The 21,993-nt window shown below is 37.5% G+C and overlaps 2 pseudogenes; one reads left to right on the top strand and one right to left on the bottom strand.

Annotated features, from left to right (window-relative positions):
• Positions 1-6,003: 6,003 nt before the first annotated feature.
• LOC116582079 lies at positions 6,004-14,753 on the top strand (annotated as a pseudogene).
• Positions 14,754-17,210: 2,457 nt separating this feature from the next.
• Positions 17,211-17,694, bottom strand: LOC116583147 (annotated as a pseudogene).
• Positions 17,695-21,993: the final 4,299 nt, after the last annotated feature.

Genomic DNA, 21,993 nt, shown 5'->3' with positions numbered 1-21,993 from the left:
CCTCAAAAAGTTAAAAATAGAGCTACCCTATAATCCAGTAATCACAGTGCTTAGTATTTTATTTACCCCTACAATACAAAAATACTAATTCAGGGATATACATGCACTCCTATTTTTACTGCAGCTTTATTTACAATATCCAAATTATGGAAGCAAACCAAGATCCCAATAATAAATAAATGGATAAAGAGAAGGTGGTATATATGTATGCAATGGAATATTATTTAGCCATAAAAAAGAAAGAAATTTCTCCTTTTGCAATAACATGGATGGAGCTAGAGTATATAATGATAAGCAACATAAGGCAACCAGAGAAAGGCAAATATCATATGATTTCACTCTTATGTGGAATTTAAAAAACAAATCAAATGAGCAAGGGAAAAAAAAGAGAGAGACAAATAAAGAAACAGACTCTTAACTATAGAGAAAAAATTGATGGCTACCAGAGGAAAGGTGCTGTGGGGATAGGTGAAATGAGTGAAGGCGATTAAAGAGCACACTCATCTTGATGAGGACCAGGTGATGTATAGAATTGTTGAATTGTATATTGTACACCTGAAATTAATATCACACTGCATATTAACAATACTGGAATTAAAATTAAAAACAATTAAAAAAGAAAAATATTAAAAGTAATTAAAAAATACTTAGGATTACTAATCCTTGAAATTTAAATTGATTTTAGCCATACTGTCCAGCATCTCCTCTTTCATCTCAGTTTTTAAATTTTGTATTTTGCTAATATCATTTATTTTTGCATGTAATTTTTTCACTGCTGACCATAGCTAAAGAACACATTCACAATTTTAAGAATCATCTGAAATTTCATCTCATCTATGAAACTTCCCCTAACTCCCCTATGTAGGTAGAGTAGATCATTTCTTCCTCAATTCTCTTGCACCACTCAGTTCATTCTTTATTCTAGAAACTATTACTTGTGATATGAGTATTGGCTTAGGTACATGTTTCCCCCTCTTGAAACATAAACTATGTGAATACAGATTATTTATCTTTGTGAGTCCAGAATCTGAAACAGTGTCAGAGGCATGGTAGATGACGCAAACCAAAAATAATTATTACATTCAGATATTCACAGACCTGTAACCCTGAAACAAATAATACATTATATGTTAATTAAAAAGATAAATAATATTAACACAAGTATAATCTTTTAATACATAATAAAACAAATATTCAGCAACACTTTCTGCTCTCCCCACCAAATACACATAAAGAAGATACTAAATGTTGTTTTTACTTTATTTTTTCTAAGATCTGAACTCTTTAGTTTACCCAGGAGAAGCCATCTAATTTCCAACAGAGACATAAGGTGGCATTGACATTGAAATCACTATGTATATTAAGCCGTCACACTAGATATATTAGATTGATGTCTACAGTGCCAGGTTTGATATGCTCAGGCTATATTGTTAAGTTGACTTCGTAAACACTCCCCAAGGAAAGCTGTACCAATCTGGAGTACAGATTCTCCTGGCTCACACTGTCCACAAAACTGCAATAGTTGGAGTAGACTTTATTTCTCTGGATGGAGCAGAGGGTAGCCATGGCATAGTCCTGGTTTCCTGATTTAATTTTTGCCATGTAAACTGGGAGACAAATAGGGTGCAGGACTTCAAAATCCAGTGTAGTGGACAACAACATATGCCATGGGAGCTAAATGATCCCTAAATCCTAAATTGAATATTTAATTAAGAAGTCATTACTGTGGGGACACCTGGGTGGTTCAGTGAGTTGAGTGTCCAACTCTTGGTTTTGGCTTAGGTCATCATTTCTGAGGTTTTGGGATGGAGCCCTGGTTTAGCGGGGAGTCTGCTTGAAAGATTCTTTGCCTCTGCCCCTCCCACTAATGTTCATTCTCTTTCTCTCAAAATAAATAAATAAGTCTTTAAAAAAAAGAAGTCATTACTATCCCTTACTATATGCCAAGATCTATAAAAAAAAATGCTGAATGATAGTGAATGTATCTTCTTTTTCTTTATTTTCTTTATTGTTTTACTCTTTTTTAGTAGTTTCTTCCACATTCCTTCTGGCTCTTGCCTCCAGAGGTCTTTTCTCTTCTTCAAGAGAAAAGGTCTTTTCTCTTGAGCTGGCTGTAATAAAATAATTGTCATTTTGATTTATTTTCATTATTTATTCAATGAAAATTAAGACCTGATCAAATTGATATCCTGGAGAGTTGCTGCTTCCCTTATGATTTTGAAAATAAATACACCACTTGAGCGTATTAGGTTCTTGTGTTTAAATATTTAACAATTATTTCATTCACAAGTCAATTTCTCTTCTCAGCTAGACTGCTTTCCGGTGTTCTCCAAACCCATTCCTTCCAAACCCTATCACCAAACTTGTTATTGAGCCCAATTCTCTACCTCTCATACAGTGGGTAATGTGTGAATACATATTTGCGTAAATATCTTCAAAATTGGTTCTTGTTGGCTGAATACAGGTCAAGATAGTAGTAGATTCTAGGTTGGTTTATAATTGTTCTGACTGAAATTTTCATGGAGGCATGGAGGGATTCTCCTTAAACCAGACCAAAGCACCTTTGACATCAAAGCTAAATCTTGGAAAGGTAACCAAAGACTTGATAATATAAGAGTGTCAGTCTCTTCAGAAGAATCCCACAGAAGAGAAGGGAGAAATCGTGCATTTAGAGACTTCATGAGTGGAAGAAACCCAGGAAATCAGAGGTGTTTTAGACTTTAAGAATGGCTGACCAATAAAATACCTCTCAGAAAGGTGACCCATGGGAATGAACTCTGCTATATCTAGGGTGAATTAATGATAGGACTTGGGATGTGTGAGACTGAAGTTAGGCTGTATAGGGAGTTGCTATCTGACTAGGTGTGTCTCCGTCTCACATTGTACATATGAGTTATGGTTCATGGCCAGTTAAATTGAGAGGTTTTAAAACCATGCTGACTCCAGACTATTGTGCTAGCTCTCTATTTTGCTGAATTTAAATTTTAGAATTTGTGCTCTGAAACCCTATGTGGCTTGGATTTGGTCTTACTCTAATAGCTAGTCAATTTCTCCTTTCTCTTCATTTACAGTCTTCTTAGGGTTTATGGTAGATTTTTATAAAAATAGCTACCATAATTTATTATCCTATGTCAATATTCTTTGCCAGTGTCTTTCCACACTGACTCTGAGCTTGTCTATGTGACCTCTTGAATAAAGGTGTATTAGCTAACTTGAAAGAGATTACGTTGGAAGTACTCGCACACTGGAGCTCACCCTCTTCCTGAAACTCTTGAAACTCAGAGTTCTTGAAACTCTCTTATGTGTGGAAAACTATGCTCCAGTTAAATGCCAGTGTGAAAGGCCATCTTTGGTAATACACCCCCCAGCCCTCATGCCAGCTGAATGCAATGCTTAGAGAACTCAGTAGAGATCAGCTTATTTTCACGGTGTCACAGATTGCCAGACCAGATCAAAGAACCATTAGAATGACCTACAAACTACAAAATAGTGAACTAAAGAAATGGTTGCTGTTTCGAGAGACTATGTTTGGAGCGATTTTTTTTTTTTCCCAGCAAACGTTAACTGATAAAGAAAATGATATCTAGACTTGAGATGTTTCCATAACAACAACAACAGCAATAAACATGTGACAGTGGCTTTGGAGACCATTCTGTGCCAGAAGCCATAAGACATTTTGTGAAGTCTGGAAGATTGGCAAGCAAACTGCTAGTGGAGAATGGAAAGATTGTGACATGTATGAGATGATCTTATGAAACAACTCACAAAACTATTTCCTGGTGTAATCTGGAAGATAAAAAATGTGGACATTGGCAAGATAATTTTCAAGAGGACTTTAACATTTCTATTGGATTCTTTTAGTTGTCTGTGATAATTCATAGGAAAAGAAAGATGAGCTAAAGAAAGAACTGATTAGCTTGCAGGAAGAATTTATGTAAAACATGGAGGACCCAGGATGCACTAGATTAACTATTTCTCATTTGCAGTCTCTCCAGCCAGTAAGAGTCCCAGTGTAAATTAAAACCTAAGGGTGTTTTGAAAATTCAGAACACTTGCAGTAAAACGTGGCTTCTGTATCAAGATCAAATCAAGGATATGACTGTAAAATTCTTGTTAGGACTCTAAAAAACACTTATGGTGATATCTAGTGGACTTTCTCAGTTAGACCAAAGCACTTCAAAGGTTCTAAATAACATTGCCTTATAAGCAGCCCAAAGTAAAGAAAAGCCTGTATTGAAAATAACTGTGGAAGTGACTTTTGTTAAAAGATGTATAAAAAGCACACACATTTTTTTTTAAAGATTTTATTTATTTATTCAACAGAGGGATCACAAGGAGGCAGAGAGGCAGGCAGAGAGAGAGGGGGACGCAGGTTCCCTGCTGAGCAGAGAGCCCGATGTGGGGCTTGATCCCAGGACCCTGAGATCATGACCTGAGCTGAAGGCAGAGGCTTAACCCACTGCGCCACACAGGTAACCCAGCACACACATTTTTGAAGGAAGTTGTATCTATTTAAGATTTCTTAGACAGAAACTGAGTCACTTCAAATAAAAAAGAGTCCTCTGGACTTTCAAATTTCTATTGGAAGCAGTCTTAGAAAACTACTCAACTGTCAACCAGGGACATTTACTTTTTACAGAAAAGAGTATCTCAGAGGGAGGAACCAAGAGCCAAGAGCTAAGAGTCATGGAAAAGAGACTGCTTACAAAATGGCGGGTTAAATTTCTATTGTACTCCCAGTGCCTCTTGATAGTGTCCTCTCACACTGCCTTGGGGCTTGTCATGTGACTTCCATTAGTGGATGTAACATTAGCAAACTTGATCTAAACAAGTACTCTTAAGAGTAATGGGGCCCTTCCTTGTCCTAATTTTGGATCTCTGCTTCCTCTGTGTAAGGAAGTGTAGCCAGCCTATTTAATGAGTGAAACTTGGCATACTCACCCTTGTCCCTCTACATGTCCCCACCAATCACTACACCTTGGAGTGAGGTTCTATTGAAATACTGTGTCATGGTCAGCTATCTTTCTAACACATGGGACACTTCTGAGGAGATAAGTTAGAACCACCCGGCAATCTATAGAATCATGAGCTAATAAAAGGTTATCATTTGAAACACTAAATTTTGGGGTAGTTTTTACACAGAATAAGCTCATTGATGCACACCTTGTCTAAGGCACTTATCATATTATATTTCTTGTTTTAATCAAGGTATAGTTGACATAAAACATTACATTAGTTTCAGATATACAATGCTGTGATTAAGCAAGTTTTATGTTAGGCTATGATTGTCACAAGTGTAGCTACTCTCTGTCACCACAGAACACTATTACAATAACACTGACTATATTTGCTATACCTTGTATTCCTGTGACTGATTTATTCCATATCATATTATATTTTAATTAACTGCTTAGAGGTCTAGAACCCCTATTGTACTATCATGACCATGCTTTAGTAGAGCACATCACATCTCAGTCACCTTTTTATCCCTAGCAACTGGTATAGTGTCTGGGAGATAATCAGGATGGGAAATGTGATTGCCCTTGAAAAATATAAAACTGATTATGTCACTTCCCTAATTAAAATTCTAAGCTCTTTGTGCATGCATACAAAATATTCAATAAATACTTTTTAAAAACACACGTTAAGCTTTTAAAATGCCTTTTTGTTGACGAAATTAATGATTCATCTCTAACTTCCCCAGCTCTAAGATGACTGTTGAATTCATGAAAAATTTATTAACAGCTAATATATATCTGGAATACTATGTGCTAACATTCTAATAAGGGAAACAGGATTTTAAACAAATGCAAATACAAATAAAAAATAAGTATTACTAGCATAATAATGAGCATATATATTGAATACACAGACCAACCCAAAGGAGCACATCTCACCCGAAAGGAAGCACAATGCTTCAGCTGTGTTCAGTTTTGCATTATGAGGCTGTACTGGTTGTGAAGAAATAGTGAGAGGAGAAGCAGTCTTGGCAGAAGAAGCAACATGGGTAGATCCCAAGTGGCAGGAAACTGCAAGGAACACAGGGGTATAAAACATTTTCTTTGGTTGCATTGTAGGGGTAAGAAGGTCAAGTGCAATTCTTGGTTAGAGAGGTGAGGCAAGGACAGATTATGAGAAACTGCTCCTGACACCAAGGGGCTTGGAACATGCCAGTGGGCTTACTTGGAGAGGAAGAAGCAGAGGCATGCCATGATAAAATGTCTGTGTTAGACTAAACAGTTTCAAAGTAGTAAAATATGGTGGAGGTCATATTGTTTTCCATCCATCCAAATGTAAATGCTAGAATAAATGGAAGGAGTATTATGGTTTTGTTGCCTTTTCTAAATAAAAAAATAAAGACTAAAGATTTTTAAGCATGCACATCAATTCAGCAGTGTTTATAGTGGAATGAATCTAAGTTCCCCCGGGAGAAGGGAAGTTTTGTTGATGAATTATCCTTGTCAAATGCTTAATGCCATGGTGTGCACCCAATGACTTAATTCAAATTTGCTGATGCTCACAAAGTAAACATTCAGTAAATTTATATTTGAAACGCAACATGTTTTTCTGCTTACTCTCCAGGCATGGAGAGTGTTTAATTTGTGCAGATTTTTAGTTCTGATAATTCTATAGAATTATCTATAGAAAATTCTTCCTCAATTTCAAATTGCATTTAAAGTGAACATCATCTGTGACTCTCTAAAAGGTTATTCCCAGAGTTCATACCAGAATTTATTGTGCTTTGTTTGTACTATTGTCATTTTGTTTAAACATGGTCTTCACTTTCTACCACTTTGTATTTCTTTCTCAACTGAAAAATTCAATCTTAAATATGTTGACTGAAATCGTTAGTTTAATGAAACTAAGAGGTTGGGTCAGATAGAAGGTCTATTGCCACAGCTAGATAAAGAGAGCACTTGCCTTCTCAAGTGTGACTAATGACCACTCTCAACACAGAGAGAAGTGATTTCAAAAAGAGCACTGCAAATCTTATCTTTATGAATAGGAATACCTAGCCATTGATAATGCTTTGCAATAGACAGCCCTGCTAAACAAGTCTTCAGATGCCACTATTTCTTAACAGGGAGAGTTGTTTTTTTTTCCCCTCCTCCCATCTAATAAAGCTCAGTTCACATGTGCTGAATAGTGCTATCTGAAGTGTTGTTACACAGGGCTGAATAACACGGGGCTGAATAAGCTGACATCCCTCAGGTAAGATATCATCATCATGGGTACAGTCTTATGATTATTAATTGCCCAGGAATCTAGCTCCAATATTTAGGAATCAAAGAAAGGAACAAGTAGAGAAATTTTCAGTGGACAAGGAAGAGAATATGCATATGGCCAGAGATGGGACTTGTTGGTAGATGGGTGAAGGCCAGGGAGATAAAAATGAAAATCTCTAAGGGCAGAAGTCTTGGGATTGAATCCTAGAGGTAGGCCAAAGGAAATATTATTCTTCTGGCTTAACTAGGCGTTGAGGCAAAATAAACAGGAGACGTTTTTATGTCTTATGCTAACTATCATACCTACTATACTGAGAAGGATGCCAGAAAACAACGGTGAAGAAATACATTGAAGACTTGTACAGCTTCTGGAAAGTTCAGCTCTCAGACTCCCAAACTCCTTTCACTGGATCAGTTACATCTCTTTTGAGTTACTGGACCATAGCTTAATTTAGATACAGTCCCTGTCTCAAGTCAGAAATTCTTTGGATCAAATTTTATTAATCTGAGGTCCGTGAGTAATGGACGGTTTTCGAATATCTGGGAAGCAGAGTGGGGATTTTTCCTTTCAGGTCACTTCCCACTTTGATGAAAGCTGCCTTTCTGGGGACAAAGTAATATGCACATCTTTAATAGAACAAGGCAAAATAAAAAGCAGGAAGAAGCAAATTTGAAAATATAATAGCTTAACATAAATTATGTCGTTCAGGTATGGTTTTTATTTAAAAGAATTATAGAGCATCATGGAACGGACTGGTCCAATAATGTAGGGCACAATTATCATCATCTTTGGAATACTTCATCAACAGCAGTTCTGAGTTGGGAAAAAAAAATACAACTTTGCTTTCCATTATAATCATGATTATCTGTTTTTGTTTACATTAGCCTGGATTTTATATAGGAAAATACTAATAAAGAGGGAGTATTTTGGGGCTACTTATCATCTAGTTTTTAATTCAATTTACACATATGATAGAAGACAAAAGTTACCCATTCATTTTGTATGGCAAGGTATTTGCCAGTTAGCACATGAAGTACAGGTGAGGGTATCTTTAATTAGTTTATCCTGAAAACACATCAGATGGCGTAAAATATTTCTATCAGAAGAGGCTCAATTTTCAAGTCCTTGAGCATAACAAAACTTTGAATTTACCTCTAAAAATCCCTGTTGGTAGCACATGTCACAAGACTATTTATTCTCTTCCTAAAGAAGGAAGCCTACTCTCAAAATGAAGTCCTGGTTACAACCAAAGTGCTTGTGGGTTGGGGCAGAAGAAGAAAATGAAAGTTTCTGCCAGATCACAACATACAGTTTAAAAATGCTGTTGTTTTTTATATGCAGATGAGTCAGGTCAAGGAAGAAATGGTGCTTATGACATTTCAGACCTGTAACTGAACCAACTTGAACTCCAGGTGTTCCTCTGTATAGCAAGCTGCTTCTTCTTCTTCTTCTTCTTCTTCTTCTTCTTCTTCTTCTTCTTCTTCTTTCTTCTTTCTTCTTCTTCTTCTTCCTCTTCCTCCTCCTCCTCCTCCTCCTCCTCCTCCTCCTCCTCCTCCTCCTCCTCCTCCTCCTCCTCCTCCTCCTCCTCCTCCTCCTCCTCCTCCTCCTCCTCCTCCTCCTCCTCCTCCTCCTCCTCCTCCTCCTCCTCCTCCTCCTCCTCCTCCTCCTCCTCCTCCTCCTCCTCCTCCTCCTCCTCCTCCTCCTCCTCCTCCTCCTCCTCCTCCTCCTCCTCCTCCTCCTCCTCCTCCTCCTCCTCCTCCTCCTCCTCCTCCTCCTCCCCTCCTCCTCCTCCTCCTCCTCCTCCTCCTCCTCCTCCTCCTCCTCCTCCTCCTCCTCCTCCTCCTCCTCCTCCTCCTCCTCCTCCTCCTCCTCCTCCTCCTCCTCCTCCTCCTCCTCCTCCTCCTCCTCCTCCTCCTCCTCCTCCTCCTCCTCCTCCTCCTCCTCCTCCTCCTCCTCCTCCTCCTTCTTTCTTTCTTCTTCTTCTCCTCCTCCTCCTCCTCCTCCTCCTCCTCCTCCTCCTCCTCCTCCTCCTTCTTTCTTCTTCTTCTTCTTCCTCTTCTTCTTTTTCTTCTTTTAAGATTTTATGTATTTATTTGACAGAGAGAGAGCAGCAGAGGGAGAGAAAGAGAAGCAAATGGAGAGGGAGAAGCAGGCTCACTGCTGAGCAGGGAGCCTGATGTGGGGCTCATCCTGGGATCATGACCTGAACCAAACCCAGACACTTAACTGACTGAGCCACCCAGGTGCTCTATGGCAAGCTTCTTGTTTCAATTCCCATTTTTAGTAAATACTTGTTGAATAAATAAATAAACTGCAGAGGCCACAGATATTAGTAATAATTTTTATGTTCTATAAATATTGGATATAATTCCTAATATTCTGTTAAGGATTTCTGTACCTATTTTCATGAGAGTTATTGTATCAATAATTACTTTCTTTACCAAGTTTTAGTGGTAAGGTTATGCAGGATTCAAAAAATGAGATGAGAGTTCTTACCTCCTTTATTTTCTGAAGGAGTAAGAAGGGTGAGATTTCCTTCCTAAACATTTTCTTTTAAAAATTTTATTTATTTATTTGACAGAGAGAGATCACAAGTAGGCAGAGAAGCAGGCAGAGAGAGGAGGAAGCAGGCTCCCTGCTGAGCAGAGAGCCTGGTGTGGGGCTCGATCCAGGATCCTGAGATCATGACCTGAGCCGAAGGCAGAGGCCACTGAGCCACCCAGGTGCCCTTCCTTCATAAACATTTGATGGAAATCACCAATAGAACTAAATATGCCTTATGCTTTCTTTGTGGGAAGATTTGTGATATGAATAAACTAATTATCTTTAGTGGTTGTAAAGTTATTCAGATTTTCTTATTTATTTTCTGTCGATTTTGGTTAATTATAGTTTTCTAGGAATTTGTACAATTTTATCTAAATTATTAAAATTGGTAGCTTAAAGTTTTTCTAAAATGCGTTTTCATATATAGAGAGAATTTGAGTGATGACTGTACTTTCTTTTCTGATATTGGTAATTCATGTTTCTTCTTTCTTTTTTTCTTAATCCATCCAGTTAAAAGTTTACTAAATTGACTGATCTTTTAAGAGAATCAATTCTCTTAATTTGTTTATTATTTTTTTTCTATTTGACTAATTTCTATATTTTATTATTTTCTTTTTTTTTTTAAGATTTTATTTATTTTATTTATTTCACAAGTAGGCAGAGAGACAGGCAGAGAGAGAGGAGGAAGCAGGATCCCCACAGAGCAGAGAGCCTGATGCGGGGCTCGATCCCAGGACGCTGGGATCATGACCTGAGCCGAAGGCAGAGGCTTTAACCCACTGAGCCACCCAGGCGCCCCTATATTTTATTATTTTCTTCCATTTACATTGGTCATTAACATACCTTAGTCCTTTTTCCTAATAATTTAAAGCTGCAGATTTCTCTCTGAGCACTACTTTATCAAGAAGAAAATTTTTTGATATGTTGTATTTTCATTTTCATTTGCTTAAAAAATTTTAAACATCTCTTATGATTTTTTTTACCCATGAATCATGTATAGCTTAATTTACAAATATTTGAAGTTTTCTAGAGATTTTATTTTTATTGATTCTAATTTTATTCCACTATGACCAATGAACATATTGTGCAGGATTTTCATCCTCTTTTAGTCTATGGAGACTTTTCTTTAGCCCAACATGTGGTTTATCTATATTTTTTTATTTTTAAATTTTTTTAATAAACATATAATGTATTATTAGCCCCAGGGGTATAGGTCTGTGGAATGCCAGGTTTACACACTTCACAGAGTCTCTTATGGTTTGTCTCCCTCCCGAGCCCATCTTGTTTCATTTATTCTTTTCTATCCCCAAGCCCCCCACATTGTGTCTCCACTTCCTCATATCAGGGAGATCATATGATAGTTCTCTTTCTCAGATTGACTCATTTCGCTAAGCATAATACCCTCTAGTTCCATCCAACATGTGGTCTGTCTTAATGAAATACCATAAGCACTTGTAAAGAATAAGCATTCTGTTGTTACTTGGTATAGAGTTCAATAAATATCAATTTATCAACAACATCGACACTGTTCAGATCTTCTATGCCTTTACTGATTTCTTTTTGGCATAGTTCCTTCACCAATTTTTGAGAAGGCTACTAAAATCTATAATCATTAATATAGTTTTATCTATTTTTCTCTTTAAATTCCATCAATTTTAACTTCATGAACTTTTCATTTCTGTTGTTAGGTATAAACCCATTTGAAATTATGTCTTTCTTATTAAGGAACTCTTACCGTTATGAATTATTTCTCTTTAGCTATGATAATTATCTTTGTCTTGATATTTTTCACTTTATCTGACTTTAATAAACTCACTCTGATCTCCTTAATCTTACTGTTTGTATGGTATAATTTTTCCCATCTGTTTTTCAATATATCTATTTTATTTCATAGACTAACTATGTGCTGAAGAAAAAAAAAATGTTTTCTTTTAACAGAAACTTTTTTCCTTCTTCATTTTTTTTTTTAAAGATTTTATTTATTTATTTGTCAGAGAGAGAGAGAGAGCAAGAGCGAGCACAGGCAGAGTGGCAGGCAGAGTCAGAGGGAGAAGCAGGCTCCCTGCGGAGCAAGGAGCCTGATGTGGGACTCGATCCCAGGACGCCAGGATCATGACCTGAGCCGAAGGCAGCTGCTTAACCAACTGAGCCACCCAGGCGTCCCTCCTTCTTCATTTTTAAAGGCTATTTTCATGAAGGTATAGAGCTCTGGGTTGATAACTTCACTTTCATCACTTTAAAGATGTTCATCTGTTCTCTTTGTTCTCTATTGTTTTCATGAGAATTCTTCAGCCATTTGAATAATAATTGTTCCTCCATATTTAACATGTGATTTTTCTCTTATAGATTACAAGATGTTCTCTTTATCATGGCTTTTCAAAAGTTTGTCATGTAACTAGGAATGTTATTCTTTGTATTGACATTTACTGAAATTTTCAAATATGAAGATTCTTATCATTCACCAAATTTGGGGAATTTTGAGCTATTATTTCTACAATGGTATCTTTTGCTTTGTTCTTTCAACACTCCCCTATGGAGACACCAATTGTACCTATGTTACACATGCTGATATTGTCCTACCAATTACTGAGCATCTCCTTATTTTTAAAATATTTTTCTCTATCAGATTGCATAATTTCTATTGATAGATTTTCAGGTTTACATAGTCTTCTCCATTCTGCTATTAGATTCATTATTTGAATAATTTTATTTTTGGCATTATATTTTTCAGTTCTATCAATTTTATTAGTTTCTTTAGGTTTCCTATTTTTCTGTTTGGATTTCTAATCTTTAGTTCTTTGGAGACATAATTTATTTTACATCCTTGGGCACAGTTTTAATATCTGCCTTTAATGCCCTGTCTCCTCATAGTAACATTTGGATGGCCTGGGATCAGTGTCTGTTGGGTTTTTTTTTTTTTTTTTTCCCTTGAGGATGCATTGTGTTTTCCTACTTCTTGATAGGTTAATTAACTTGAACCTGTAAATGTTATATGTGAAGATTTTGGATTCTGTTATATCTCTCCAAATCAGTGTAGTTTTTTGTTGTTTGGTTAAGCAATTCATTTGGTCTGTTTCAAATAACAAACTCACTCCTAGGCAGCAGCATACATCTTTGTGCACTTCTTCTAGCCTTGACCATAGTGATTGGACACTGACAGATACATGGTGTAGGTGTCAGCTAAGGATTTAGGCAGAGTTTCAATATAGACTTTGAGCCTGTCTTCTTTTGGGGGATTTGCCCTTATTTTCCAGTGATTCTGGCTACCCCAAGTCTTGTCTTCTGGTTCTTCAACCAAGAAATATAGTAGATTTCTTATTACTTTTTTTTTTTTTTTTTTAAGAGAGAAAGGAAGAGCACATGAGTGGTGGGGGAGAGGCAAAGGGAGAGGGAGAGAGAATATTAAGCGGACTCCACACAGCATGGAACCAGATAGAGGCTAGATATCATGACCCTGAGATCATGACCTGAGCTGAAATCTAGAGTAGAATGCTAAATTGACTTATCCATCCAGCCACCCCACTCTGCCTGTCGTCTTTTGGGGATTTGCCTCTCATTATCTAGTGATTGTGGTTGCCCAAATCTTGTCTTCTGGCTCTTCAGCCAAGAAATATAGTGGATTTTCTTCCTTTTTTTTTTTTTAAATTTATTTATTTATTTGAGAGACAGAAAGAGCTAGAGAGAGAGAGTACAAGAGAGGTAGGGAGCAGAGTGAGAGGAAGGCTCCTCACTCAGCAGGAAGCCCAATGCAGAGCTCAATCCCAGGACTCTGAGAGCATGACCTGAGCCGAAGGTGGACACTTAACCAACTAGAATCATCCAGGGACCCCTGGGTTTTCTATTACATTTTTAACTGTGCTTCCTGGCACAGATTGTGAGGGCCCTTCAGAGTAGAAGCCCTAAAACAAAAATGGAAAATGCACCCAATGCTGCTTCTTTCCTCCTAGTTGTAATTCCCCTCTAAAATTTGCTGCGGCCTTCTCCTTCCTTCCCCTCTCCTTTTTGCTCCTGTTCTTTGCTTTCCAAAGAACTTCCATAGTTGTTTTTATAAGTATTCCAGCATGTTTAGTTGTTGTCTGAGGAGGGTCAGTCTAGCAAGAGCTAACTTGGCCATTATTAGAGGTGGAATGCATAGAATTGATATCCCAGAAAAAAATTACATTTCCTTTAGAAAGAAGAGAGGTCTGTCCCCAGAACAAATGTTTTGGAAAGCACTTAACAATTACCTAATTATCTTGTTTTTTAAGATTTTATTTTTAAGTAATCTCAACACCCAGTGTAGGATTTAATTTCACAACGCTGATATCAAGAGTCAAGGTTCTACTGACTGAGTAGAACCCGAGCTGCGGAGAGTGAGCTTCCCCTACCTGAGCAGCCTGCTGCCCTTCAGCCGCGAGCCTCCCACGATGAACCCCGTGGTGGAGCCGCTGTCCTGGATGCTGGGTACCTGGCTGTCAGACCCGCCGGGAGCCGGGACCTTCCCGACGCTGCAGCCTTTCCAGTACCTGGAGGAGGTGTACATCTCCCACGTGGGCCAGCCTGTGCAGAACTTCTCATTCAACACCTTCCACCCGGACACGCGCAAACCCATGCACAGGGAGTATGGCTTCATCCGCCTCAAGCCCGACAACCAGCAAGGTGGCCTTCGTCAGCGCCCAGAACACAGGCATCGTGGAGGTGGAAAACGGCGAGGTGAACAGGCAGGAGCTGTGCATCACGTCCCACTGCATTGCCAGGATCTCCTTCGCCAAGCAGCTCCACATGGAGCAGATTACCCGAAAATTCAGGCTGAATTCTGAAGGCAAACTTGAACAGACGGTCTCCATGGCAACCACTACCCAGCCCATGACTCAGCATCTTCACATCACCTACAAGAAGGTGACCCCGTGACCTTTTGGCTTCTCTGTAGTCGCTCACAGCCTGTGCGGATGTGGCCGCAGGCCTCGTGGGCCCCAGAGTGCTGCTACGGGTTCCTGTAACAGCGTAGAAAAAACAAATAAAAGGCCTTTATTTAAAAAAAAAAAAAAAAAGTTTCTACTTTTTTACTCTAAAAAAGCCAAGGTTCTACTGACTGAGTCAACCAGGTGCTCCCTAACTTCTTGATAAATGTTTTTTTTGTCCGATACTGTGGTAAACCTCTCAATTCCAGGTTTCTATAGTCACCATCATGCATACGACTAAAAGCTGATGGTATCTTAGCCAAGCTGTCACTTCCAATAAACGGATTTGGGGTGAAAAACCATAAATATTTTGCTATATTATATAAAATGCTTCTATGGGTGCAATTAATGTAAAACAAAAACTACTTCAGACAGAAAGCTGAAGACACTTGAATATACCAGGGAAAATTACCATGTCAAAGATCAGATGACTAGTACTTACCAAATACCTACAAATTTCTTACATTTCTCAGTACCCCTTTCGATTATGTTAGGTTTATTTAACTAATTCTGGAAAATGAAATGGAAGTGCAATGATACAAATCTGTTCTGAGCCAAGGCATTTATGAGTTGGTGAGCTGCCTCTACCTCTATCTCCCACATCCTGGGATCCGGGAGACTGCATACTCTATGTGACATTGGATTTATATTGAAGAGGGTTGCCTGGCCTGTCATGGATTTTGCAGGAGCAAGAATTAAGACTTTAGTTTATTTTGCCACTGAGATTTTGGTGTTTTTCTACTGTGTCAGCTATTTTTAATTTTTGAATATACCATTCTACAGTTTAAATTCCTATTTAAATTATAATTAGCAACCTTTTCATTAAAGTTGCGCTTGGAGAATTTACTGAAAGTTTACTTTTTATTTTAACTGCATGGTTTTTTTCTTTATATGAGGTATTCTTTTTTTCTCTCTTAAGAGTAGTCAATTTTTGCATTGAAAAAAGGAGGACAAGAGAAAATATTTTTACATTTTGGACTCTTAGAATAAAATGCATTTCCAATAGAATACAAATTGCATTCTCCTATTATATCATTGATCTGTTTAACTTGTTCATAGCAAGGAAGTTTCTAAAAGTCTTTATGCATTAATTGAAGGTATTCGATTATTAAAGAGCTGATGGCTTCTAAAGCTACGTTATAAAAGTCTTTGTATATCTATTTCAATGTTTTCGAACACAAAGTCATTCAGAGTAAAAGCAGAACAGAAACAGTCTTACTTTCAAAATGTTCCTATGCTAACACAAAATTTGGTACCACAGGCATAACTTTATGGAAAATTTTGATCAAAATGTGCATTTGACCAAGGTGTTACATTGTAATCTACACATATAATTTAGGCCAAATCTTTCTCTTGTTGCATTCCTTATTCAGCTCCATCTGTCTCTTTTCTCTCAAACTACCAGGTCTTATCAGCGGAGGAGTCCCATCACTGCTGCTGTTCCCATGAGTCTATAGATATTTGACCTCAGAGTCTTCCTTTCCCATGGGCTCTTGATGTTCTATGGTGTACAGCCAGGCTTGAGTACTGAAAAATTACGTGATGGATCTAGAACCTCTTAACATCTTAACCTTAAATGAATTACTGGTAATTAGTAAATCATACACATCAGAGAAATGTCTAAAGAGCACTTCTAAGGTGACAAGCCCAATATCAAAACCCTCAACCTATCCTTTGGTTATGTCTTCTAGGTACCATCCATCCAATTTTACACCCAGGCAGCCTTGACATTCTCTCTTACCCCACACAGTTAGTCACTTCACAAGTCTTATCAATTTTATCTCAAAATATCTCTCAGGTGTGTGCCGTTCTTTCCATCTGTACTTGCAGCCTTCCTTTTCAAACTACTGGTATAACTCTCCTGAGCTACTGTGACATGGGACAATCTGGTCCCAACAGTCTCCTCTGCCTCACTCAAATTCCCACTTCAGAATTCTTTACCCAAGGTTTTAAAGTGCAATCATGTCATCTCCCTGCTCACAATCCTCTTAAAATTTTCCTTTGCTGTTATGAAGAACAAAACCCATGATATAGCATACAAGGCTATTAGTCTGCCCTCCATGACCACTCTGGTGATATTCCACACTTACCTCCCCTCCTGCTCTCTGTGCTCAGCCTTGATGATCTTCTGGGTCTCAGTGCCATTCCTTTGGCCTTGGACATTCTTCATCAGGTTAAAATTCACTTGTCTTTCAGGTTCTGGCTCAAATGAAACTTCCTAATAGGTCACAGTGTTACATCTTTTCTTATCCTTTCATAATTTTTCTTCATAGTTTAAATGAAGATTACATTTATGCATTTACTTCTGTGACTTCTTATGGTAACCTCCATAACCAAAGGGGCTGTGGCTAGTCAAGCTCTTCGTTTCATCCCTAAAACTTAGTACTTTCCTTGTACTTAGTTGGAGCCCCAAGGATATATATTTCATGAGTGTATGAATATACAATTAAATTAACAAATAGAATTTGTAATTCCAAAAAAATTTTTTTTTTTAGTGGCTGAAAGACAACTTTATTACTTTTATGTACAGAAAATCAAGCTGTGTCCGCTCAGGCCAGTTTGGTGGCCAGTTCTTTAGCCTTTGCCTTTTCCAGCTTGGCGATGTGAGCCACCGACTTCTGACGTTGCCTCTCCAGTGGCGGTGGATCTCGTCGTATCTGTCATTGTAATTGGTCCTGATGGCTTCCACCAGCTTCGCCAGAGCCCTTTTGTCTTCTGAGTTGACCTGCGTGAAGGTGACCGTGGTGCAGGTCTTCCTGTGGACCAGACGCCCCAGCCTGGCCTTCCCCTTGATGATGCAGTAGGGAACCCCCATCTTGTGACACAGGGTGGGCAGGAACATCACCAGCTCAATGGGGTCCACATCGTGCGTGATCACGACCAGCTGGGCCTTCTTGTTTTCCAACAGTGTGGTGACTGTGTTCACCCTGGCTCGCAGCACAGGGGGGCCTCTTGGTGAGGACATCCCCTTTGCCGGCATCTTTCTTCTTGTTAGATTATCTGGTTAGATCTACTTAATAGAAAATGAAATGCAAGAATAACAGAGTGCTGTAGTATTATCTAAGTCTAGGAATCAATGGTAAGAAATAGTAATTAGAGAAGCTTTAATTGCAGATCTCCCCAGTGTAAGTGGGAATTCCAGAATGAACCATTTTCTTACTGAAGTCCCATTTAAACATTCAAACTCATTTTTTTCGTATTATAACTGCCTCTGTTTTCCAAATATTGTTTGTTTTTGTTTTGTTTCTAGTTTACTTGTATGTAGAATTTGTAGTATTAAAGAAAAGTTAGTATCATTGATTATGTTGTCTGGTAGTTACATTTTCAAGAAATAGCTTAGGACTAGAAAAGTATGCACTTTACAGTACATTTCATACAAAATAATCTACCATATTTCCTATATTCATTCTATTCCCAAATACCTTTGTGGTAATGTTATGAGAACCATTATTTTCCAAGTCAAAACTAACATACCTCGTGCTTCACATGTTTGACAAACTCATTCGAATGTTTTTCCTTTTGAATTTTTACTTAAAAATATGCTTTGTATTTTGAAAAGAAACCAAAGACTTATCAAACTTTCACCAAATAGAATTTCTACAATTGTTGCTGCAGAGGAATAATTAGTGTGTTTTACTTATTGCTGTTCTTAAAGCCTTCATTCTCCTTCTGGTTACATTCACCAGATTTAGGTTCCTGCTGTTTGGGTCTATATATGAAATGCTGCTCTTAACGCAAAAGATTTTTGGGTGTTGGGTAACTGAATTGCCTGAAAGTCGACAGGCTTGGGAACTTATATCTCAGAAGACTTATGATGTCCCTTTGGCTACCAACTTGGAAGTACCAAAGAGTACCTTTCTTGAGCTGAAAGCACTTTTCCATTAGGAATAGGAAGTACTGAATTGATAGTACAGATGAATGGTTTCCAATCCCATCCTGTGACCTGCAGGGCACAAGCCCCACATTTTAGTGACTTAATGAAGATGAAATGAGTATCTTTTTAATACACGTATTTTAATACTTTTCTCATACTGAGTGATTTGGTAATTCCTATGAAAATTTAACAAGCAAATACTCTTTATTTTCATTTCTAAGAATGTATCTACAATCAAGGATATTAATTACAGCCTTGTCAACAGAAAGAAATAAAATAGACTAACCTAAGCGAGAAGGAAAAAAGAAAAGGCAACTGGTTTAGTTCTTTACCTCTACTCAGAATGGAAGGGAGACTCTGGGGGCTGTGTCTCCTCTTAGAGCTCAACGTTCTCTCAGATCAACTGTTCCAAGGTTTCTACTGGGGAAGAGGTTATTAGCAAGCCCTTTTGGTTCTCACATTAAGCTAAGTCCTCTTGTTCTTCATTAGTTTAAAACTGGTCTTGTGTTCTCCATCTGGTAATTTTTGTCCCAACTCAATTGGTTCAGAAGTCTGGTGATTAGTTGTCATGCTATTTATTAGATTGTGTCAAAACCCAAAAGTGTTGATAATCGGTGATCCCCAAGATATAAAATGAAGTGAAAAAATAAGGGGTAGAGAAGTAGGTATCATTTGTACTGAACAGGAAGATTTGCATATATTCTTTTATATTCATTTGATATCTCTGAAAGTTTATACTGTTGATGCTCCTGAGGGGAAATTTCAGGCAAAGGCAAAGGAATAGAGAATGCCTTATTTTTCACTATATACCCTATAATTATTTGTCATTGTAAAACTCTGTGCATGTAGAACTTTTTCAGAAAAATAAGTTAAAATATAAAATTTTTAAAACCTAATATATGCATTTCAATCTGCTCTTTGGAAGTAATGTGATTAATAAGACTCCGAGATAGTACTTACTGAGAAACCTGCTATGCCAGGCTCTCTGTTAAGCATCATGATGACTCTCTCATTTCAACTCTATCAACCCTATTATGTAGATCTAGATTTTACAATTGTAGATGAGGAACTTGGGCCCAAAAAGGTGATTCACACAAGATGACACAGTATTTATCAGAGCAAACATGTAAACTTAGCTTTTGTAATTCCAAGGTGCATGCTCACTTCATTATATCACACGGGAGTTCAGTCTTAAAACTCATTTTGTTTATTCACCAGGAAAAACTGAATTGAATTATAAATGGTGGCAAGCCTAAGCACTACTGTCCTCCCATTGGGTGCCTGAGATTTGTATAATGCATGTTGAATTTGTTATATTAAGGCTTAGAAAATCCTTGGGTAACTTGCGATAGATTTAGTAATGACCATTTTATCTAGTCCATTTTATCTAAAGTCCTCCTGCCCTGCCCCCCCTTTCTTTTCTGAATCAGGCAACTAGCTCCCAGAAGAAGCACTAGCAAAATGGAGCACAAGATAGGTAAATAGTTTATCATTCTTAAATCATCTTGTTTGTGGTATCACAAGGACATATGTGGCTTTGTTTGGGGGGCTTACCACAGAATTGGCAATGTGAGGCCACCACTAAATCACATGTTGTATTTATTTCACGTTTTAATTTAGAATACACTGTGTTTCTCTTGGTATATTACTGAACTCTAGCCCATGCTATGTTACAGAATTTCCTTTGAGATTAGACAATTCAATTCTTTATCACTTCTAGCTGATGACCTTGGGCAACTTAATCTTTCTATGCCTCAGTTTTCTCATCTTTTAAATGGGGATAATAAGAATACTATCTCATAGACTTGTGATGAATATTATATGAAATAATAATAAAATAACAATGCCTATGAAATAATAGGCATGTAATGCTGAGGTTGCATAATGTTTAATAAGTCTTACCTATGTATCATTACGATTTTATCCTAAAAATCAGTTTTTGTTTTTGTTTTTTTTTTAAATTTATTTTTTATTTTCAGCATAACAGTATTCATTATTTTTGCACCACACCCAGTGCTCCATGCAATCCGTGCCCTCTACAATACCCACCACCTGGTACCCCGACCTCCCACCCCCCGCCCCTTCAAAACCCTCAGATTGTTTTACCGAGTCCATAGTCTCTCATGGTTCACCTTCCCTTCCAATTTCCCTCAACTCCCTTCTTCTCTCTATCTCCTCATGTTCTCTATGCTATTTATTATGCTCCACAAATAAGTGAAACCATATGATAATTGACTCTTTCTGCTTGACTTATTTCACTCAGCTAAAAATCAGTTTTATATTTGCTTAAGACTTTAAAATTGTGATAGTCCTGCTTTCATAGGAAGGATAATGTGAAAAATCTTAAGTGGGTAATTATGTCAAATGGATCAAATACTGAATAAATTACCATCCATTTATAGCTCCTTTGATGGGACTTTAATGTATTGTGAACTCAAACCAATTTGGAATGTTTCATTTATTTTTTCCTTTGTTTCTCAGTTTGGTTAAATCAAGAAAGAGTTTGGGACGCCTGGGTGGCTCTGTCAGTTAAGCTGCTGTATTTGGCTCAGGTCATGATCCCAGTCCTGGGAATGAGTCCAGTATCTGGCTCCTTCCTCAACAGGGGGCCTGCTTCTCTCTCTGCCTCTGCCTGCCACTCCGCTGCTTGTGTGCTTGCATTCTCTCTCTCTCTCTCTCTCTCTCTGAAAAATAAATAAATAAATAAATGTAAATTAAAAAAAAAAAAGAGAGAGAGAGCTTAAAATATTTTAGTCTTAGTCAAAGTTTGGATGATAATATAAGTCATGTAGTTGTGAAAAAATTGGACATATTTTACAATAAAACTTTCCATTTGAGTTTATTGTATTATTGTAAGCATATTCATAGATTTGGGTTCACAATGAGCTGAATTGCTCTCCAGACAAATGTTATGGATTTCTTTCTCTCTCTCTTTTTTTTAAAGATTTTATTTTTATTTGACAGACAGAGATCACAAGTAGGCAGAGAAGCAGGCAGAGAGAGAGGAAGATGCAGGTTCCCTGCTGAGCAGAAAGCCTGGGCTCAGTCCCAGGACCTGGGATTATGACCTGAGCAAAAGGCAGATGTTTTAACCCACTGCACCACCCAGGTGCCCCTGGATTTATTTTTCTAATTCTGTCATATACACTGCTTACCCTTCTGAAGGGGAGGGGGCAGCTAAGTTTTATTAAGGTCATCAATTTCCCTCTAAAATGGTCTGGTAGAAATATTTAAATATTAGGTTTTTGAAGTCTTTAATTTTTCACTAACTAAATATTATTATATTCATAAATCTCACATGTTAATTTATTATATTATATATTATATTCATGCATTACTTATTTTGAGATCATATCTTAGCTACAATTTTCACTGAATTTAATGTTGTATTAGGAATTTAATTTTTAA

The sequence above is a fragment of the Mustela erminea genome, chromosome 2, assembly GCF_009829155.1.
Source record: "Mustela erminea isolate mMusErm1 chromosome 2, mMusErm1.Pri, whole genome shotgun sequence".
Taxonomy (NCBI): domain Eukaryota; kingdom Metazoa; phylum Chordata; class Mammalia; order Carnivora; family Mustelidae; genus Mustela; species Mustela erminea.
Note: the sequence above shows the minus strand (reverse complement) of the source record. Positions and strands in the feature narration are given on the sequence as shown.